The 23,895-nt window shown below is 50.1% G+C and overlaps 1 long non-coding RNA gene across 1 annotated transcript in view; it reads left to right on the top strand.

Moving 5' to 3' along the window:
- The window catches only part of LOC135575086 (uncharacterized), a 143,122-nt gene that overhangs the window by 90,605 nt on the left and 28,622 nt on the right, over positions 1 to 23,895 (top strand). The window lies entirely within an intron of this gene.

Here is a 23,895-nt window from a genome sequence, read left to right as displayed (position 1 = left end):
AACCTGACCACATGTAGCATCACCCTGAGCACATCATCCTGACCACATCACCCTGACCACATGTCACATCAACCTGACCACATGTAGCATCACCCTGACCACATCACCCTGACCACATCACCCTGACCACATGTCACATCACCCTGACCACATCACCCTGACCACATCACCCTGACCACATGTCACATCACCCTGACCACATCACCCTGACCACATCTCACATCACCTGACCACATCACCCTGACCACATCAACCCTGACCACATGTCACATCACCCTGACCACATGTCACATCACCCTGACCACATCACCCTGACCACATCACCCTGACCACATCAACCTGACCACATCAACCTGACCACATCACCCTGTCCACATCACCCTGTCCACATCACACATCATCCTGACCACATCACCCTGACCACACCAACCTGACCACATCACCCTGACCACACCAACCTGACCACATCACCCTGACCACACCAACCTGACCACATCACCCTGACCACATCACCCTGACCACATCACCTGACCACATCACCCTGACCACATCACCCTGACCACATCAACCTGACCACATCACCCTGACCACATCAACCTGACCACATGTCACATCATCATGACCACATCACCTGACCACATCACCCTGACCACATCACCCTGACCACATGTCACATCACCCTGACCACATCATCCTGACCACATCACCCTGACCACATGTCACATCACCCTGACCACATCACCCTGACCACATCTCACATCACCCTGACCACATCACCCTGACCACATCACCCTGACCACATCAACCCTGACCACATGTCACATCACCCTGACCACATCAACCCTGACCACATGTCACATCAACCTGACCACATGTCACATCAACCTGACCACATCAACCTGACCACATGTAGCATCACCCTGACCACATCAACCTGACCACATGTCACATCACCCTGACCACATGTCACATCAACCTGACCACATGTCACATCAACCTGACCACATGTCACATCACCCTGACCACATGTCACATCAACCTGACCACATGTCAAATCAACCTGACCACATCAATCTGACCACATCAATTGACCACATCAATCTGACCACATCAACCTGACCACATGTAGCATCACCCTGAGCACCACATCATCCTGACCACATCATCCCTGACCACATGTCACATCAACCTGACCACATGTCACATCAACCTGACCACATCAACCTGACCACATCACATCACCTGACCACATGTCACATCAACCTGACCACATGGCACATCAACCTGACCACATGTCACATCACCCTGACCACATTTCACATCAACCTGACCACATGTCACATCAACCTGACCACATGTCACATCAACCTGACCACATCAACCTGACCATGTGTAGCATCACCCTGACCACATCAACCTGACCACATGTCACATCACCCTGACCACATGTCACATCAACCTGACCACATGTCACATCAACCTGACCACATGTCACATCACCCTGACCACATGTCACATCAACCTGACCACATGTCAAATCAACCTGACCACATCAATCTGACCACATCAATTGACCACATCAATCTGACCACATCAACCTGACCACATGTAGCATCACCTGACACATCAACCTGACCACATCATCCTGACCACATGTCACATCAACCTGACCACATGTCAGCATCAACCTGACCACATCACACATCATCCTGACCACATCACCCTGACCACATCAACCTGACCACATCACCCTGACCACACAACCTGACCACATCACCCTGACCACATCACCCTGACCACATCACCCTGACCACATCACCTGACCACATCACCTGACCACATCACCCTGACCACATCAACTGACCACATGTAGCATCACCCTGACCACATCACCCTGACCACATCAACCTGACCACATGTAGCATCACCTGACCACATCACCCTGACCACATCACCTGACCACATGTCACATCACCCCTGACCACATCACCCTGACCACATCAACCCTGACCACATGTCACATCACCTGACCACATCAACCCTGACCACATGTCACATCACCTGACCACATCAACCTGACCACATCAATCCTGACCACATCAACCTGACCACATCACCCTGACCACATGTCACATCACCCTGACCACATGTCACATCAACCTGACCACATCAACCTGACCACATCAACCTGACCACATGTCACATCACCCTGACCACATGTCACATCAACCTGACCACATCAACCTGACCACATCAACCTGACCACATCACCTGACCACATCACCCTGACCACATCAACCTGACCACATGTCACATCACCTGACCACATCAACCTGACCACATGTAGCATCACCCTGACCACATCACCCTGACCACATCACCCTGACCACATCAACTGACCACATCACCTGACCACATCAACCCTGACCACATCACCCTGACCACATCACCTGACCACATCAACCCTGACCACATGTCACATCACCCTGACCACATCACCCTGACCACATCACCCTGACCACATCACCCTGACCACATCACCCTGACCACATCACACATCATCCTGACCACATCACCCTGACCACATCAACCTGACCACATCACCCTGACCACACATCCCTGACCACATCACCTGACCACATCACCTGACCACATCACCCTGACCACATCACCCTGACCACATCACCCTGACCACATCACCCTGACCACATCACCTGACCACATCAACCTGACCACATGTAGCATCACCCTGACCACATCACCTGACCACATCAACCTGACCACATGTAGCATCACCCTGACCACATCACCCTGACCACATCAACCTGACCACATGTCACATCACCTGACCATCACCCTGACCACATCAACCCTGACCACATGTCACATCACCCTGACCACATCAACCCTGACCACATGTCACATCACCCTGACCACATCAACCTGACCACATCAACCTGACCACATCAACCTGACCACATCACCCTGACCACATCACCCTGACCACATCACCCTGACCACATCAACCCTGACCACATGTCACATCACCCTGACCACATCAACCCTGACCACATGTCACATCAACCTGACCACATCAACCTGACCACATGTAGCATCACCCTGACCACATCAACCTGACCACATGTCACATCACCCTGACCACATGTCACATCAACCTGACCACATGTCACATCAACCTGACCACATGTCACATCACCCTGACCACATGTCACATCAACCTGACCACATGTCAAATCAACCTGACCACATCAATCTGACCACATCAATTGACCACATCAATCTGACCACATCAACCTGACCACATGTAGCATCACCCTGAGCACATCAACCTGACCACATCATCCTGACCACATGTCACATCAACCTGACCACATGTAGCATCAACCTGACCACATCAACCTGACCACATGTCACATCACCCTGACCACATGTCACATCAACCTGACCACATGGCACATCAACCTGACCACATGTCACATCACCCTGACCACATTTCACATCAACCTGACCACATGTCATCAACCTGACCACATGTCACATCAACCTGACCACATCAACCTGACCACATGTCACATCACCTGACCACATCAACCTGACCACATCACCCTGACCACATGTCACATCAACCTGACCACATGTCACATCAACCTGACCACATGTCACATCACCCTGACCACATGTCACATCAACCTGACCACATGTCAAATCAACCTGACCACATCAATCTGACCACATCAATTGACCACATCAATCTGACCACATCAACCTGACCACATGTAGCATCACCCTGAGCACATCAACCTGACCACATCATCCTGACCACATGTCACATCAACCTGACCACATGTAGCATCAACCTGACCACATCACACATCATCCTGACCACATCACCCTGACCACACCAACCTGACCACATCACCCTGACCACACCAACCTGACCACATCACCCTGACCACATCACCCTGACCACATGACCACATCACCTGACCACATCACCCTGACCACATCAACCTGACCACATCAGCATCACCCTGACCACATCACCCTGACCACATCAACCTGACCACATGTAGCATCACCCTGACCACATCAACCACATCACCCTGACCACATGTCACATCACCCTGACCACATCACCCTGACCACATCAACCTGACCACATGTCACATCACCTGACCACATCAACCCTGACCACATGTCACATCACCCTGACCACATCAACCTGACCACATCAACCTGACCACATCACCCTGACCACATGTCACATCACCCTGACCACATGTCACATCAACCTGACCACATCAACCTGACCACATCAACCTGACCACATCACCCTGACCACATCAACCTGACCACATGTCACATCACCCTGACCACATGTCACATCAACCTGACCACATCAACCTGACCACATCAACCTGACCACATCACCCTGACCACATCACCCTGACCACATCAACCTGACCACATGTCACATCACCCTGACCACATCAACCTGACCACATGTAGCATCACCCTGACCACATCACCCTGACCACATCACCCTGACCACACCAACCTGACCACATCACCCTGACCACACCAACCTGACCACATCACCCTGACCACATCACCCTGACCACATCAACCCTGACCACATGTCACATCACCATGACAACATCACCCTGACCACATCACCCTGACCACATCACCCTGTCCACATCACACATCATCCTGACCACATCACCCTGACCACACCAACCTGACCACATCACCCTGACCACACCAACCTGACCACATCACCCTGACCACATCACCCTGACCACATCACCCTGACCACATCACCCTGACCACATCACCCTGACCACATGTAGCATCACCCTGACCACATCACCCTGACCACATCACCCTGACCACATGTCACATCACCCTGACCACATCACCCTGACCACATCAACCCTGACCACATGTCACATCACCCTGACCACATCAACCCTGACCACATGTCACATCACCCTGACCACATCAACCTGACCACATCAACCTGACCACATCAACCTGACCACATCACCCTGACCACATGTCACATCACCCTGACCACATGTCACATCAACCTGACCACATCAACCTGACCACATCACCCTGACCACATCAACCTGACCACATGTCACATCACCCTGACCACATGTCACATCAACCTGACCACATCAACCTGACCACATCAACCTGACCACATCACCCTGACCACATCACCCTGACCACATCAACCTGACCACATGTCACATCACCCTGACCACATCAACCTGACCACATGTAGCATCACCCTGACCACATCACCCTGACCACATCACCCTGACCACATGTCACATCAACCTGACCACATGTCACATCAACCTGACCACATGTCAAATCAACCTGACCACATCAATCTGACCACATGTCACATCAACCTGACCACATGTCACATCAACCTGACCACATGTCACATCAACCTGACCACATGTCAAATCAACCTGACCACATCAATCTGACCACATCAATTGACCACATCAATCTGACCACATCAACCTGACCACATGTAGCTTCACCCTGAGCACATCAACCTGACCACATCATCCTGACCACATCACCCTGACCACATGTCACATCAACCTGACCACATGTCACATCAACCTGACCACATGTCACATCAACCTGACCACATGTAGCATCAACCTGAGCACATCAACCTGACCACATGTCACATCAACCTGACCACATGTAGCATCAACCTGACCACATGTAGCATCAACCTGACCACATGTCACATCAACCTGACCACATGTCAAATCAACCTGACCACATCAATTGACCACATCAATCTGACCACATCAACCTGACCACATCAACCTGACCACATGTAGCATCACCCTGACCACATCACCCTGACCACATGCCACATCAACCTGACCACATGTCACATCAACCTGACCACATGTCACATCAACCTGACCACATCAATCTGACCACATCAATTGACCACATCAATCTGACCACATCACCCTGAGCACATCATCCTGACCACATGTCATATCAACCTGACCACATCAACCTGACCACATCAACCTGACCACATGTAGCATCACCCTGACCACACCAACCTGACCACATCACCCTGACCACATGTCACATCAACCTGACCACATGTCACATCAACCTGACCACATGTCAAATCAACCTGACCACATCAACCTGACCACATCAACCTGACCACATCACCCTGACCACATCAACCTGACCACATCACCTGACCACATCACCCTGACCACATCAACCTGACCACATGTCACATCACATCATGACCACATCACCATCATGACCACATCACCCTGACCACATCACCCTGACCACATCACACATCATCCTGACCACATCACCCTGACCACACCAACCTGACCACATCACCCTGACCACACCAACCTGACCACATCACCCTGACCACATCAACCTGACCACATCACACCTGACCACATCACCCTGACCACATCACCCTGACCACATGTCAGCATCACCCTGACCACATCACCCTGACCACATCACCCTGACCACATGTCACATCACCCTGACCACATCACCCTGACCACATCAACCTGACCACATGTCACATCACCCTGACCACATCAACCCTGACCACATGTCACATCACCTGACCACATCAACCTGACCACATCAACCTGACCACATCAACCTGACCACATCACCCTGACCACATGTCACATCACCTGACCACATGACCACCTGACCACATGTCACATCAACCTGACCACATCAACCTGACCACATCACCCTGACCACATCAACCTGACCACATGTCACATCACCCTGACCACATCACATCAACCTGACCACATCAACCTGACCACATCAACCTGACCACATCACCCCTGACCACATCACCTGACCACATCAACCTGACCACATGACCACACATCACCCTGACCACATCAACCTGACCACATGTCAGCATCACCTGACCACATCACCCTGACCACATCACCCTGACCACATGTCACATCAACCTGACCACATGTCACATCAACCTGACCACATGTCAAATCAACCTGACCACATCAATCTGACCACATCACATCAACCTGACCACATGTCACATCAACCTGACCACATGTCACATCAACCTGACCACATGTCAAATCAACCTGACCACATCAATCTGACCACATCAATTGACCACATCAATCTGACCACATCAACCTGACCACATGTAGCTTCACCCTGAGCACATCAACCTGACCACATCATCCTGACCACATCACCCTGACCACATGTCACATCAACCTGACCACATGTCACATCAACCTGACCACATGTCACATCAACCTGACCACATGTAGCATCAACCTGACCACATCAACCTGACCACATGTCACATCAACCTGACCACATGTAGCATCAACCTGACCACATGTAGCATCAACCTGACCACATGTCACATCAACCTGACCACATGTCAAATCAACCTGACCACATCAATTGACCACATCAATCTGACCACATCAACCTGACCACATGTAGCATCACCCTGACCACATCACCCTGACCACATCACCCTGACCACATGCCACATCAACCTGACCACATGTCACATCAACCTGACCACATGTCACATCAACCTGACCACATCAATCTGACCACATCAATTGACCACATCAATCTGACCACATCACCCTGAGCACATCATCCTGACCACATGTCATATCAACCTGACCACATCAACCTGACCACATCAACCTGACCACATGTAGCATCACCCTGACCACATCAACCTGACCACGTCACATCACCCTGACCACATGTCACATCAACCTGACCACATGTCACATCAACCTGACCACATGTCAAATCAACCTGACCACATCAATCTGACCACATCAATTGACCACATCAATCTGACCACATCAACCTGACCACATGTAGCATCACCCTGAGCACATCAACCTAACCACATCATCCTGACCACATCAACCTGACCACATGTCACATCAACCTGACCACATGTCAAATCAACCTGACCACATCAATCTGACCACATGTCACATCAACCTGACCACATGTCACATCAACCTGACCACATGTCACATCAACCTGACCACATGTCAAATCAACCTGACCACATCAATCTGACCACATCAATTGACCACATCAATCCTGACCACATCAACCTGACCACATGTAGCATCACCCTGACCATCAACCTGACCACATCATCCTGACCACATCACCCTGACCACATGTCACATCAACCTGACCACATGTCACATCAACCTGACCACATGTCACATCAACCTGACCACATGTAGCATCAACCTGAGCACATCAACCTGACCACATGTCACATCAACCTGACCACATGTAGCATCAACCTGACCACATGTAGCATCAACCTGACCACATGTCACATCAACCTGACCACATGTCAAATCAACCTGACCACATCAATTGACCACATCAATCTGACCACATCAACCTGACCACATCAACCTGACCACATGTAGCATCACCTGACCACATCACCCTGACCACATGACCACATCACCCTGACCACATGCCACATCAACCTGACCACATGTCACATCAACCTGACCACATCAATCTGACCACATCAATTGACCACATCAATCTGACCACATCACCCTGAGCACATCATCCTGACCACATGTCATATCAACCTGACCACATCAACCTGACCACATCAACCTGACCACATGTAGCATCACCCTGACCACATCAACCTGACCACGTCACATCACCCTGACCACATGTCACATCAACCTGACCACATGTCACATCAACCTGACCACATGTCAAATCAACCTGACCACATCAATCTGACCACATCAATTGACCACATCAATCTGACCACATCAACCTGACCACATGTAGCATCACCCTGAGCACATCAACCTAACCACATCATCCTGACCACATCACCCTGACCACATGTCACATCAACCTGACCACATGTCACATCAACCTGACCACATCAACCTGACCACATGTAGCATCAACCTGACCACATGTCACATCAACCTGAGCACATCAACCTGACCACATGTAGCATCAACCTGACCACATGTAGCATCAACCTGACCACATGTAGCATCAACCTGACCACATGTCACATCAACCTGACCACATGTAGCATCAACCTGACCACATGTCACATCAACCTGACCACATGTAGCATCAACCTGACCACATGTCACATCAACCTGACCACATCAACCTGACCACATGTAGCATCAACCTGACCACATGTCACATCAACCTGACCACATGTCACATCAACCTGACCACATGTCAAATCAACCTGACCACATCAATTGACCACATCAATCTGACCACATCACCCTGACCACATGTAGCATCACCCTGACCACATGTCACATCAACCTGACCACATGTCACATCAACCTGACCACATGTCACATCAACCTGACCACATCAATCTGACCACATCAATTGACCACATCAATTGACCACATCAATCTGACCACATCACCCTGACACATCAACCTGAGCACATCATCCTGACCACATGTCATATCAACCTGACCACATCAACCTGACCACATGTACATCACCTGACCACATCAACCTGACCACATGTCACATCACCCTGACCACATGTCACATCAACCTGACCACATGACACATCAACCTGACCACATCACATCACCCTGACCACATTTCACATCAACCTGACCACATGTCACATCAACCTGACCACATGTCACATCAACCTGACCACATCAACCTGACCACATGTAGCATCACCCTGACCACATCAACCTGACCACATGTCACCACATGTCATCACCCTGACCACATGTCACATCAACCTGACCACATGTCACATCAACCTGACCACATGTCACATCAACCCTGACCACATGTCAAATCAACCTGACCACATCAATCTGACCACATCAATGACCACATCAATCTGACCACATCAACCTGACCACATGTAGCATCACCCTGAGCACATCAACCTGACCACATCATCCTGACCACATGTCACATCAACCTGACCACATGTAGCATCAACCTGACCACATCACATCAACCTGACCACATGTCACATCAACCTGACCACATGTCAAATCAACCTGACCACATCAATTGACCACATCAATCTGACCACATCACCAACTGACCACATCAACCTGACCACATGTAGCATCACCTGACCACATGCACATCAACCTGACCACATCACCCTGACCACATGTCACATCAACCTGACCACATCATCACCTGACCACATCACCCTGACCACATGTCACATCACCTGACCACATCACCCTGACCACATCACCCTGACCACATGTCACCTCATCACCTGACATCACCTGACCACATCACCCTGACCACATCATCAACCTGACCACATCAACCCTGACCACATGTCACATCACCTGACCACATGTCACATCACCCTGACCACATCACCCTGACCACATCACCCTGACCACATCAACCTCACCACATGTCACATCACCCTGACCACACCATCATGTCACATCACCTGACCACATCAACCTGACCACATCAACCTGACCACATCAACCTGACCACATCACCTGACCACATCACCCTGACCACATCACCCTGACCACATCACCTGACCACATCACCTGACCACATCATCCTGACCACATCACCCTGACCACATCACCCTGACCACATGTCACATCACCCTGACCACATCAACACCATCACCCTGACCACATGTCACATCACCTGACCACATCACCCTGACCACATCACCCTGACACATCACCCTGACCACATGACCACATCACCCTGACCACATCATCAACCTGACCACATGTCACATCACCTGACCACATCAACCTGACCACATCACATCAACCTGACCACATGTCACATCAACCTGACCACATCAACCTGACCACATCATCACCTGACCACATCAACCTGACCACATCAATCACCTGACCACATGTCACATCAACCTGACCACATGTCACATCAACCTGACCACATGTCACATCAACCTGACCACATGTCACATCAACCTGACCACATGTCACATCAACCTGACCACATCAATCTGACCACATCAATTGACCACATCAATCTGACCACATCAACCTGACCACATGTAGCATCACCTGAGCACATCAACCTGACCACATCATCACCCTGACCACATGTCACATCAACCTGACCACATCATCACCTGACCACATCAACCTGACCACATGTCACATCACCTGACCACATCAACCTGACCACATGGCACATCAACCTGACCACATGTCACATCAACCTGACCACATGTCACATCAACCTGACCACATGTCAAATCAACCTGACCACATCAATCTGACCACATGTCACATCAACCTGACCACATGTCACATCAACCTGACCACATGTCACATCAACCTGACCACATGTGACCACATCAACCTGACCACATCAATCCCACATCAACCTGACCACATCAATCACCACATCAACCTGACCACATGTAGCATCACCCATGAGCACATCAACCTGACCACATCATCCTGACCACATCACCCTGACCACATGTCACATCAACCTGACCACATGTCACATCAACCTGACCACATGTCACATCAACCTGACCACATGTCATCAACCTGACCACATGCATCAACCTGACCACATCAACCCTGACCACATGTCACATCAACCTGACCACATGTAGCATCAACCTGACCACATGTCACATCAACCTGACCACATGTCACATCAACCTGACCACATGTCAAATCAACCTGACCACATCAATTGACCACATCAATCTGACCACATCACCTGACCACATCAACCTGACCACATGTGAGCATCACCTGACCACATCACCCTGACCACATGCACATCAACCTGACCACATGTCACATCAACCTGACCACATGTCACATCAACCTGACCACATCAATCTGACCACATCAATTGACCACATCAATCTGACCACATCACCCTGACCACATGCCACATCAACCTGACCACATGTCATATCAACCTGACCACATCAACCTGACCACATCAACCTGACCACATGTAGCATCACCCTGACCACATCAACCTGACCACATGTCACATCACCCTGACCACATGTCACATTAACCTGACCACATGTCACATCAACCTGACCACATGTCAAATCAACCTGACCACATCAATCTGACCACATCAATTGACCACATCAATCTGACCACATCAACCTGACCACATGTAGCATCACCCTGAGCACATCAACCTAACCACATCATCCTGACCACATCACCCTGACCACATGTCACATCAACCTGACCACATGTCACATCAACCTGACCACATCAACCTGACCACATGTAGCATCAACCTGACCACATGTCACATCAACCTGAGCACATCAACCTGACCACATGTAGCATCAACCTGACCACATGTAGCATCAACCTGACCACATGTCACATCAACCTGACCACATGTAGCATCAACCTGACCACATGTCACATCAACCTGACCACATGTAGCATCAACCTGACCACATGTCACATCAACCTGACCACATGTCACATCAACCTGACCACATGTAGCATCAACCTGACCACATGTCACATCAACCTGACCACATGTCACATCAACCTGACCACATGTCAAATCAACCTGACCACATCAATTGACCACATCAATCTGACCACATCACCCTGACCACATGTAGCATCACCCTGACCACATGTCACATCAACCTGACCACATGTCACATCAACCTGACCACATGTCACATCAACCTGACCACATCAATCTGACCACATCAATTGACCACATCAATTGACCACATCAATCTGACCACATGACCACATCACCCTGAGCACATCAACCTGAGCACATCATCCTGACCACATGTCATATCAACCTGACCACATCAACCTGACCACATGACCATCACCCTGACCACATCAACCTGACCACATGTCACATCACCCTGACCACATGTCACATCAACCTGACCACATGGCACATCAACCTGACCACATGTCACATCACCCTGACCACATTTCACATCAACCTGACCACATGTCACATCAACCTGACCACATGTCACATCAACCTGACCACATCAACCTGACCACATGTAGCATCACCCTGACCACATCAACCTGACCACATGTCACATCACCCTGACCACATGTCACATCAACCTGACCACATGTCACATCAACCTGACCACATGTCACATCACCCTGACCACATGTCACATCAACCTGACCACATGTCAAATCAACCTGACCACATCAATCTGACCACATCAATTGACCACATCAATCTGACCACATCAACCTGACCACATGTAGCATCACCCTGAGCACATCAACCTGACCACATCATCCTGACCACATGTCACATCAACCTGACCACATGTAGCATCAACCTGACCACATGTCACATCAACCTGACCACATGTAGCATCAACCTGACCACATGTCAAATCAACCTGACCACATCAATTGACCACATCAATCTGACCACATCACCCTGACCACATCAACCTGACCACATGTAGCATCACCCTGAGCACATCATCCTGACCACATCACCCTGACCACATGTCACATCAACCTGACCACATGTAGCATCACCCTGACCACATCACCCTGACCACATCACCCTGACCACATGTCACATCACCCTGACCACATCACCCTGACCACATCACCTGACCACATGTCATCACCCTGACCACATCACCCTGACCACATCTCACATCACCTGACCACATCACCTGACCACATCAACCTGACCACATGTCACATCACCCTGACCACATGTCACATCACCCTGACCACATCACCTGACCACATCACCCTGACCACATCAACCTGACCACATCAACCTGACCACATCACCCTGTCCACATCACCCTGACCACATCACACATCATCCTGACCACATCACCCTGACCACATCAACCTGACCACATCACCCTGACCACATCACCCTGACCACATCACCCTGACCACATGACCACATCACCCTGACCACATCACCCTGACCACATCACCCTGACCACATCAACCTGACCACATCACCCTGACCACATCATCCTGACCACATCACCCTGACCACATCACCCTGACCACATGTCACATCACCCTGACCACATCATCCTGACCACATCACCCTGACCACATGTCACATCACCCTGACCACATCACCCTGACCACATCTCACATCACCCTGACCACATCACCCTGACCACATCACCCTGACCACATCAACCCTGACCACATGTCACATCACCCTGACCACATCAACCCTGACCACATGTCACATCAACCTGACCACATGTCACATCAACCTGACCACATCAACCTGACCACATGTAGCATCACCCTGACCACATCAACCTGACCACATGTCACATCACCCTGACCACATGACCACATCAACCTGACCACATGTCACATCACCTGACCACATCAACATCAACCTGACCACATGTCACCAACCTGACCACATCAATCTGACCACATGACCAATCAACCTGACCACATCAATCTGACCACATCAACCTGACCACATCATCACCTGAGCACATCAACCTGACCACATCATCCTGACCACATGTCACATCAACCTGACCACATGTCATCAACCTGACCACATCAACCTGACCACATGTCACATCACCCTGACCACATGTCACATCAACCTGACCACATCACATCAACCTGACCACATGTCACATCACCTGACCACATTTCACATCAACCTGACAACATGTCACATCAACCTGACCACATGTCACCTCAACTGACCACATCAACCTGACCACATGTAGCATCACCTGACCACATCAACCTGACCACATGTCACATCACCCTGACCACATGTCACATCAACCTGACCACATGTCACATCAACCTGACCACATGTCACATCACCCTGACCACATGTCACATCAACCTGACCACATGTCAAATCAACCTGACCACATCAATCTGACCACATCAATTGACCACATCAATCTGACCACATCAACCTGACCACATGTAGCATCACCCTGAGCACATCAACCTGACCACATCATCCTGACCACATGTCACATCAACCTGACCACATGTAGCATCAACCTGACCACATCAACCTGAGCACATGTCACATCAACCTGACCACATGTCACATCAACCTGACCACATGTAGCATCAACCTGACCACATGTCACATCAACCTGACCACATCACATCAACCTGACCACATGTCACATCAACCTGACCACATCAACTTGACCACATGTAGCATCACCCTGACCACATGTCACATCAACCTGACCACATGTCACATCAACCTGACCACATGTCACATCAACCTGACCACATCAATCTGACCACATCAATTGACCACATCAATTGACCACATCAATCTGACCACATCACCCTGAGCACATCAACCTGAGCACATCATCCTGACCACATGTCATATCAACCTGACCACATCAACCTGACCACATGTAGCATCACCCTGACCACATCAACCTGACCACATGTCACATCACCTGACCACATGTCACATCAACCTGACCACATGGCACATCAACCTGACCACATGTCACATCACCTGACCACATTTCACATCAACCTGACCACATGTCACATCAACCTGACCACATGTCACATCAACCTGACCACATCAACCTGACCACATGAACCTGACCACATGTCACATCACCCTGACCACATGTCACATCAACCTGACCACATGTCACATCAACCTGACCACATGTCACATCACCCTGACCACATGTCACATCAACCTGACCACATGTCAAATCAACCTGACCACATCAATCTGACCACATCAATTGACCACATCAATCTGACCACATCAACCTGACCACATGTAGCATCACCCTGAGCACATCAACCTGACCACATCATCCTGACCACATGTCACATCAACCTGACCACATGTAGCATCAACCTGACCACATCAACCTGACCACATGTCACATCACCCTGACCACATGTCACATCAACCTGACCACATGGCACATCAACCTGACCACATGTCACATCACCCTGACCACATTTCACATCAACCTGACAACATGTCACATCAACCTGACCACATGTCACATCAACCTGACCACATCAACCTGACCACATGTAGCATCACCCTGACCACATCAACCTGACCACATGTCACATCACCCTGACCACATGTCACATCAACCTGACCACATGTCACATCAACCTGACCACATGTCACATCACCCTGACCACATGTCACATCAACCTGACCACATGTCAAATCAACCTGACCACATCAATCTGACCACATCAATTGACCACATCAATCTGACCACATCAACCTGACCACATGTAGCATCACCCTGAGCACATCAACCTGACCACATCATCCTGACCACATGTCACATCAACCTGACCACATGTAGCATCAACCTGACCACATCAACCTGAGCACATGTCACATCAACCTGACCACATGTCACATCAACCTGACCACATGTAGCATCAACCTGACCACATGTCACATCAACCTGAGCACATCAACCTGACCACATGTCACATCAACCTGACCACATCAACTTGACCACATGTAGCATCAACCTGACCACATGTCACATCAACCTGACCACATGTAGCATCAACCTGACCACATGTCAAATCAACCTGACCACATCAATTGACCACATCAATCTGACCACATCACCCTGACCACATCAACCTGACCACATGCAGCATCACCCTGAGCACATCATCCTGACCACATCACCCTGACCACATGTCACATCAACCTGACCACATGTCACATCAACCTGAGCACATCAACCTGACCACATGTCACATCAACCTGACCACATCAACTTGACCACATGTAGCATCAACCTGACCACATGTCACATCAACCTGACCACATGTAGCATCAACCTGACCACATGTCAAATCAACCTGACCACATCAATTGACCACATCAATCTGACCACATCACCCTGACCACATCAACCTGACCACATGTAGCATCACCCTGACCACATCACCCTGACCACATCACCCTGACCACATGTCACATCACCCTGACCACATCACCCTGACCACATCACCCTGACCACATGTCACATCACCCTGACCACATCACCCTGACCACATCTCACATCACCCTGACCACATGACACATCACCTGACCACATCACCCTGACCACATCACATCCCCTGACCACATGTCACATCACCCTGACCACATCACCCTGACCACATCACCTGACCACATCAACCTGACCACATCAACCTGACCACATCACCCTGTCCACATCACCCTGTCCACATCACACATCATCCCTGACCACATCACCCTGACCACACCAACCTGACCACATCACCTGACCTGACCACACCAACCTGACCACATCACCTGACCACATCAACCTGACCACATCACCTGACCACACCAACCTGACCACATCACCCTGACCACATCACCCTGACCACATCAACCTGACCACATCACCCTGACCACATCAACCTGACCACATGTCACATCATCCTGACCACATCACCCTGACCACATCACCCTGACCACATCACCCTGACCACATCACCCTGACCACATGTCACATCATCCTGACCACATCACCCTGACCACATGTCACATCACCCTGACCACATCACCCTGACCACATCTCACATCACCCTGACCACATCACCCTGACCACATCACCCTGACCACATCAACCCTGACCACATGTCACATCACCCTGACCACATCAACCCTGACCACATGTCACATCACCCTGACCACATCACCCTGACCACATCAACCTGACCACATCGACCTGACCACATCACCCTGTCCACATCACCCTGACCACATCACACATCATCCTGACCACATCACCCTGACCACACCAACCTGACCACATCATCCTGACCACATGTCACATCACCCTGACCACATCACCCTGACCACATCATCCTGACCACATCACCCTGACCACATGTCACATCAACCTGACCACATGTCACATCAACCTGACCACATGTAGCATCAACCTGACCACATGTCACATCAACCTGAGCACATCAACCTGACCACATGTCACATCAACCTGACCACATGTAGCATCAACCTGACCACATGTAGCATCAACCTGACCACATGTCACATCAACCTGACCACATGTCAAATCAACCTGACCACATCAATTGACCACATCAATCTGACCACATCACCCTGACCACATCATGACCACATGTGAGCATCACCCTGACCACATCACCTGACCACATGCCACATCAACCTGACCACATGTCACATCAACCTGACCACATGTCACATCAACCTGACCACATCAATCTGACCACATCAATTGACCACATCAATCCTGACCACATCACCCTGAGCACATCATCCTGACCACATGTCATATCAACCTGACCACATCAACCTGACCACATCAACCTGACCACATGTAGCATCACCTGACCACATCAACCTGACCACGTCACATCACCTGACCACATGTCACATCAACCTGACCACATGTCACATCAACCTGACCACATGTCAAATCATGACACATCAATCTGACCACATCAATTGACCACATCAATCTGACCACATCAACCTGACCACATGTAGCATCACCTGACCACATCAACCTGTCAACCTGACCACATCATCCTGACCACATCACCTGACCACATCACCTGACCACATCAACCTGACCACCTGACCACATCTCACATCACCTGACCACATCACCCTGACCACATCACCCTGACCACATCAACCTGACCACATGTCACATCACCCTGACCACATGTCACATCACCTGACCACATCACCCTGACCATCACCTGACCACATCACCTGACCACATCACATCAACCTGACCACATCACCTGACCACATCACCTGACCACATCAACCCTGACCACATGACCACATCACCTGACCACATGTCACATCACCTGACCACATCACCTGACCACATCACCTGACCACATCACCCTGACCACATCAACCTGACCACATCACCTGACCACATCACCCTGACCACATCACACATCATCCTGACCACATGACCACATCAACCTGACCACATCACCTGACCACACCAACCTGACCACATCACCTGACCACATCAACCTGACCACATCACCTGACCACATCAGCCCTGACCACATCACCTGACCACATCATCCTGACCACATCAACCTGACCACATCACCTGACCACATCAACCTGACCACATGTCACATCATCCTGACCACATCACCCTGACCACATCACCCTGACCACATCACCTGACCACATCACCTGACCACATCACCCTGACCACATGTCACATCACCCTGACCACATCACCCTGACCACATGTCACATCACCCTGACCACATCACCCTGACCACATGTCACATCACCCTGACCACATCACCCTGACCACATCTCACATCACCCTGACCACATCACCCTGACCACATCACCTGACCACATCACCTGACCACATCAACCTGACCACATGTCACATCACCCTGACCACATCAACCCTGACCACATGTCACATCACCCTGACCACATCACCTGACCACATCCACACCTGACCACATCACCCTGACCACATCACCCATGACCACATCACATCATCCTGACCACATCACCCTGACCACACCAACCTGACCACATCACCCTGACCACATCACCCTGACCACATCACCCTGACCACATCACCCTGACCACATCAACCTGACCACATGTCACATCATCCTGACCACATCACCCTGACCACATCACCCTGACCACATGTAGCATCACCCTGACCACATCACCCTGACCACATCACCCTGACCACATGTCACATCACCCTGACCACATCACCCTGACCACATCACCCTGACCACATGTCACATCACCCATGACCACATCACCCTGACCACATGTCACATCACCTGACCACATCACCTGACCACATCACCTGACCACATCACATCACCCTGACCACATGTCACATCACCCTGACCACATCATGACCACATGTCATCACCTGACCACATCACCTGACCACATCACCCTGACCACATCACCCTGACCACATCACCTGACCACATCATCACCTGACCACATCACCCTGACCACATGTCACATCACCTGACCACATCACCTGACCACATCAACCTGACCACATGTACATCACCCTGACCACATCACCTGACCACATCAACCCTGACCACATGTCACATCACCCTGACCACATCACCCTGACCACATCAACCTGACCACATGTCACATCAACCTGACCACATCAACCCTGACCACATCAACCTGACCACATCACCTGACCACATCAACCTGACCACATCACCTGACCACATCACCCTGACCACATCAATCCTGACCACATCACCTGACCACATCAACCTGACCACATGTCACATCACCCTGACCACATCACCTGACCACATCACCCTGACCACATGTCCACATCACCTGACCACATCACCCTGACACATCACCCTGACCACATCACCCTGACCACATCACCCTGACCACATCAACCTGACCACATGACCACATCACCTGACCACATCATGACCACATCATCACCTGACCACATCACCTGACCACATCAACCTGACCACATGTCACATCACCTGACCACATCACCTGACCACATGTCATCACCTGACCACATCAACTGACCACATCACCCTGACCACATCAACCTGACCACATCACATGACCATCACATCACTGACCACATCACACATCACCTGACCACATCACCCTGACCACATCAACCTGACCACATCACCTGACCACATCAACCTGACCACATCACCCTGACCACATCACCAACTGACCACATCACCCTGACCACATCACCTGACCACATCACATCAACCTGACCACATCACCTGACACATCACCTGACCACATCACCCTGACCACATCAACACCTGACCACATGTCACCCTGACCACATCAACCTGACCACATGTCACATCACCCTGACCACATCACCTGACCACATCACCTGACCACATCACCCTGACCACATGTCACATCACCCTGACCACATCACCCTGACCACATCACCTGACCACATCACATCACCTGACCACATGTCACATCACCTGACCACATCACCCTGACCACATGTCACATCACCTGACCACATCACCTGACCACATCACCCTGACCACATCACCACCTGACCACATCATGACCACATCACCTGACCACATCACCTGACCACATGTCACATCACCTGACCACATCAACCTGACCATGTCACATCACCCTGACCACATCACCTGACCACATCAGCCTGACACATCACCCTGACCACATGTCACATCACCCCTGACCACATGTCACATCACCTGACCACATCAACCCTGACCATCAACCTGACCACATCACCACCTGACCACATCAACCTGACCACATCACCCTGACCACATGTCACATCAACCTGACCACATCATGACCACATCAACCTGACCACATGTCATCACCTGACCACATCATGACCACATCAACCTGACCACATGTCACATCAACCTGACCACATCACCTGACCACATGTCACATCACCTGACCACATCACATCCTGACCACATCAACCTGACCACATGTCACATCACCTGACCACATGTCACATCACCCTGACCACATGTCACATCAACCTGACCACATCAACCTGACCACATCAACCTGACCACATCAATTGACCACATCACCCTGACCACATCATGACACATCAACCTGACCACATGTCACATCACCCTGACCACATCAACCTGACCACATGTAGCATCACCTGACCACATCACCCTGACCACATCACCTGACCACATGTCACATCAACCTGACCACATGTCACATCAACCTGACCACATGTCACATCAACCTGAGCGCATCAACCTGACCACATGTCACATCAACCTGACCACATGTCACATCAACCTGACCACATGTCAAATCAACCTGACCACATCAATCTGACCACATCAATTGACCACATCAATCTGACCACATCAACCTGACCACATGTAGCATCACCCTGAGCACATCAACCTGACCACATCATCCTGACCACATCACCTGACCACATGTCACATCAACCTGACCACATGTCACATCAACCTGACCACATGTCACATCAACCTGACCACATGTCAGCATCAACCTGACCACATGTCACATCAACCTGACCACATCACCTGACCACATGTCACATCAACCTGACCACATGTAGCATCAACCTGACCACATGTCACATCAACCTGACCACATGTCACATCAACCTGACCACATGTCAAATCAACCTGACCACATCAATTGACCACATCAATTGACCACATGTGACATCAACCTGACCACATGTAGCATCACCTGACCACATCAACCTGACCACATGACCACATCAACCTGACCACATGTCACATCAACCTGACCACATGTCACATCAACCTGACCACATCAACCTGACCACATCAATTGACATCAACCTGACCACATCACCCTGAGCACATCAACCTGACCACATGTCATATCAACCTGACCACATCAACCTGACACATCAACCTGACCACATGTCATCACCCTGACCACATCAACCTGACCACATCACATCACCCTGACCACATGTCACATCAACCTGACCACATGTCACATCAACCTGACCACATGTCAAATCAACCTGACCACATCAACATCAATTGACCACATCAATCTGACCACATCAACCTGACCACATGTAGCATCACCCTGAGCACATCAACCTAACCACATCATCCTGACCACATCACCTGACCACATGTCACATCAACCTGACCACATGTCACATCAACCTGACCACATCAATCCCTGACCACATGTAGCATCAACCTGACCACATGTCACATCAACCTGACCACATCAACCTGACCACATGTCAGCATCATCAACCTGACCACATGTAGCATCAACCTGACCACATGTAGCATCAACCTGACCACATGTCACATCAACCTGACCACATGTCACATCAACCTGACCACATGTCAATCAACCTGACCACATCAATTGACCACATCAATCTGACCATCACCCTGACCACATGTCAGCATCACCTGACCACATGTCATATCAACCTGACCACATGTCACATCAACCTGACCACATGTCACATCAACCTGACCACATCAATCTGACCACATCAACCTGACCACATCAATTGACCACATCAATCTGACCACATCACCCCTGAGCATCAACCTGACCACATGTCATCAACCTGACCACATGTCATATCAACCTGACCCAACCTGACCACATCACCTGACCACATCACCCTGACCACATCAACCTGACCACATGTCACATCACCCTGACCACATCACATCAACCTGACCACATGACCACATCAACCTGACCACATGTCACATCACCTGACCACATGTCACATCAACCTGACCACATCACCCTCACACATCAATCTGACCACATCACCCTGACCACATCAACCTGACCACATCACACCTGACCACATGTCCACATCACCCTGACCACATCAACCTGACCACATGTCACATCAACCTGACCACATGTCACATCACCCTGACCACATGTCATCACCCTCACACCCTGACCACATGTCACATCACCCTGACCACATGTCACATCAACCTGACCACATGTCACATCAACCTGACCACATGTCAAATCAACCTGACCACATCAATCTGACCACATCAATTGACCACATCAATCTGACCACATCAACCTGACCACATGTAGCATCACCCTGAGCACATCAACCTGACCACATCATCCTGACCACAT

This window comes from Oncorhynchus nerka, linkage group LG14 (genome assembly GCF_034236695.1).
Source record: "Oncorhynchus nerka isolate Pitt River linkage group LG14, Oner_Uvic_2.0, whole genome shotgun sequence".
NCBI classification, from domain to species: Eukaryota; Metazoa; Chordata; class Actinopteri; order Salmoniformes; family Salmonidae; genus Oncorhynchus; species Oncorhynchus nerka.
Note: the sequence above shows the minus strand (reverse complement) of the source record. Positions and strands in the feature narration are given on the sequence as shown.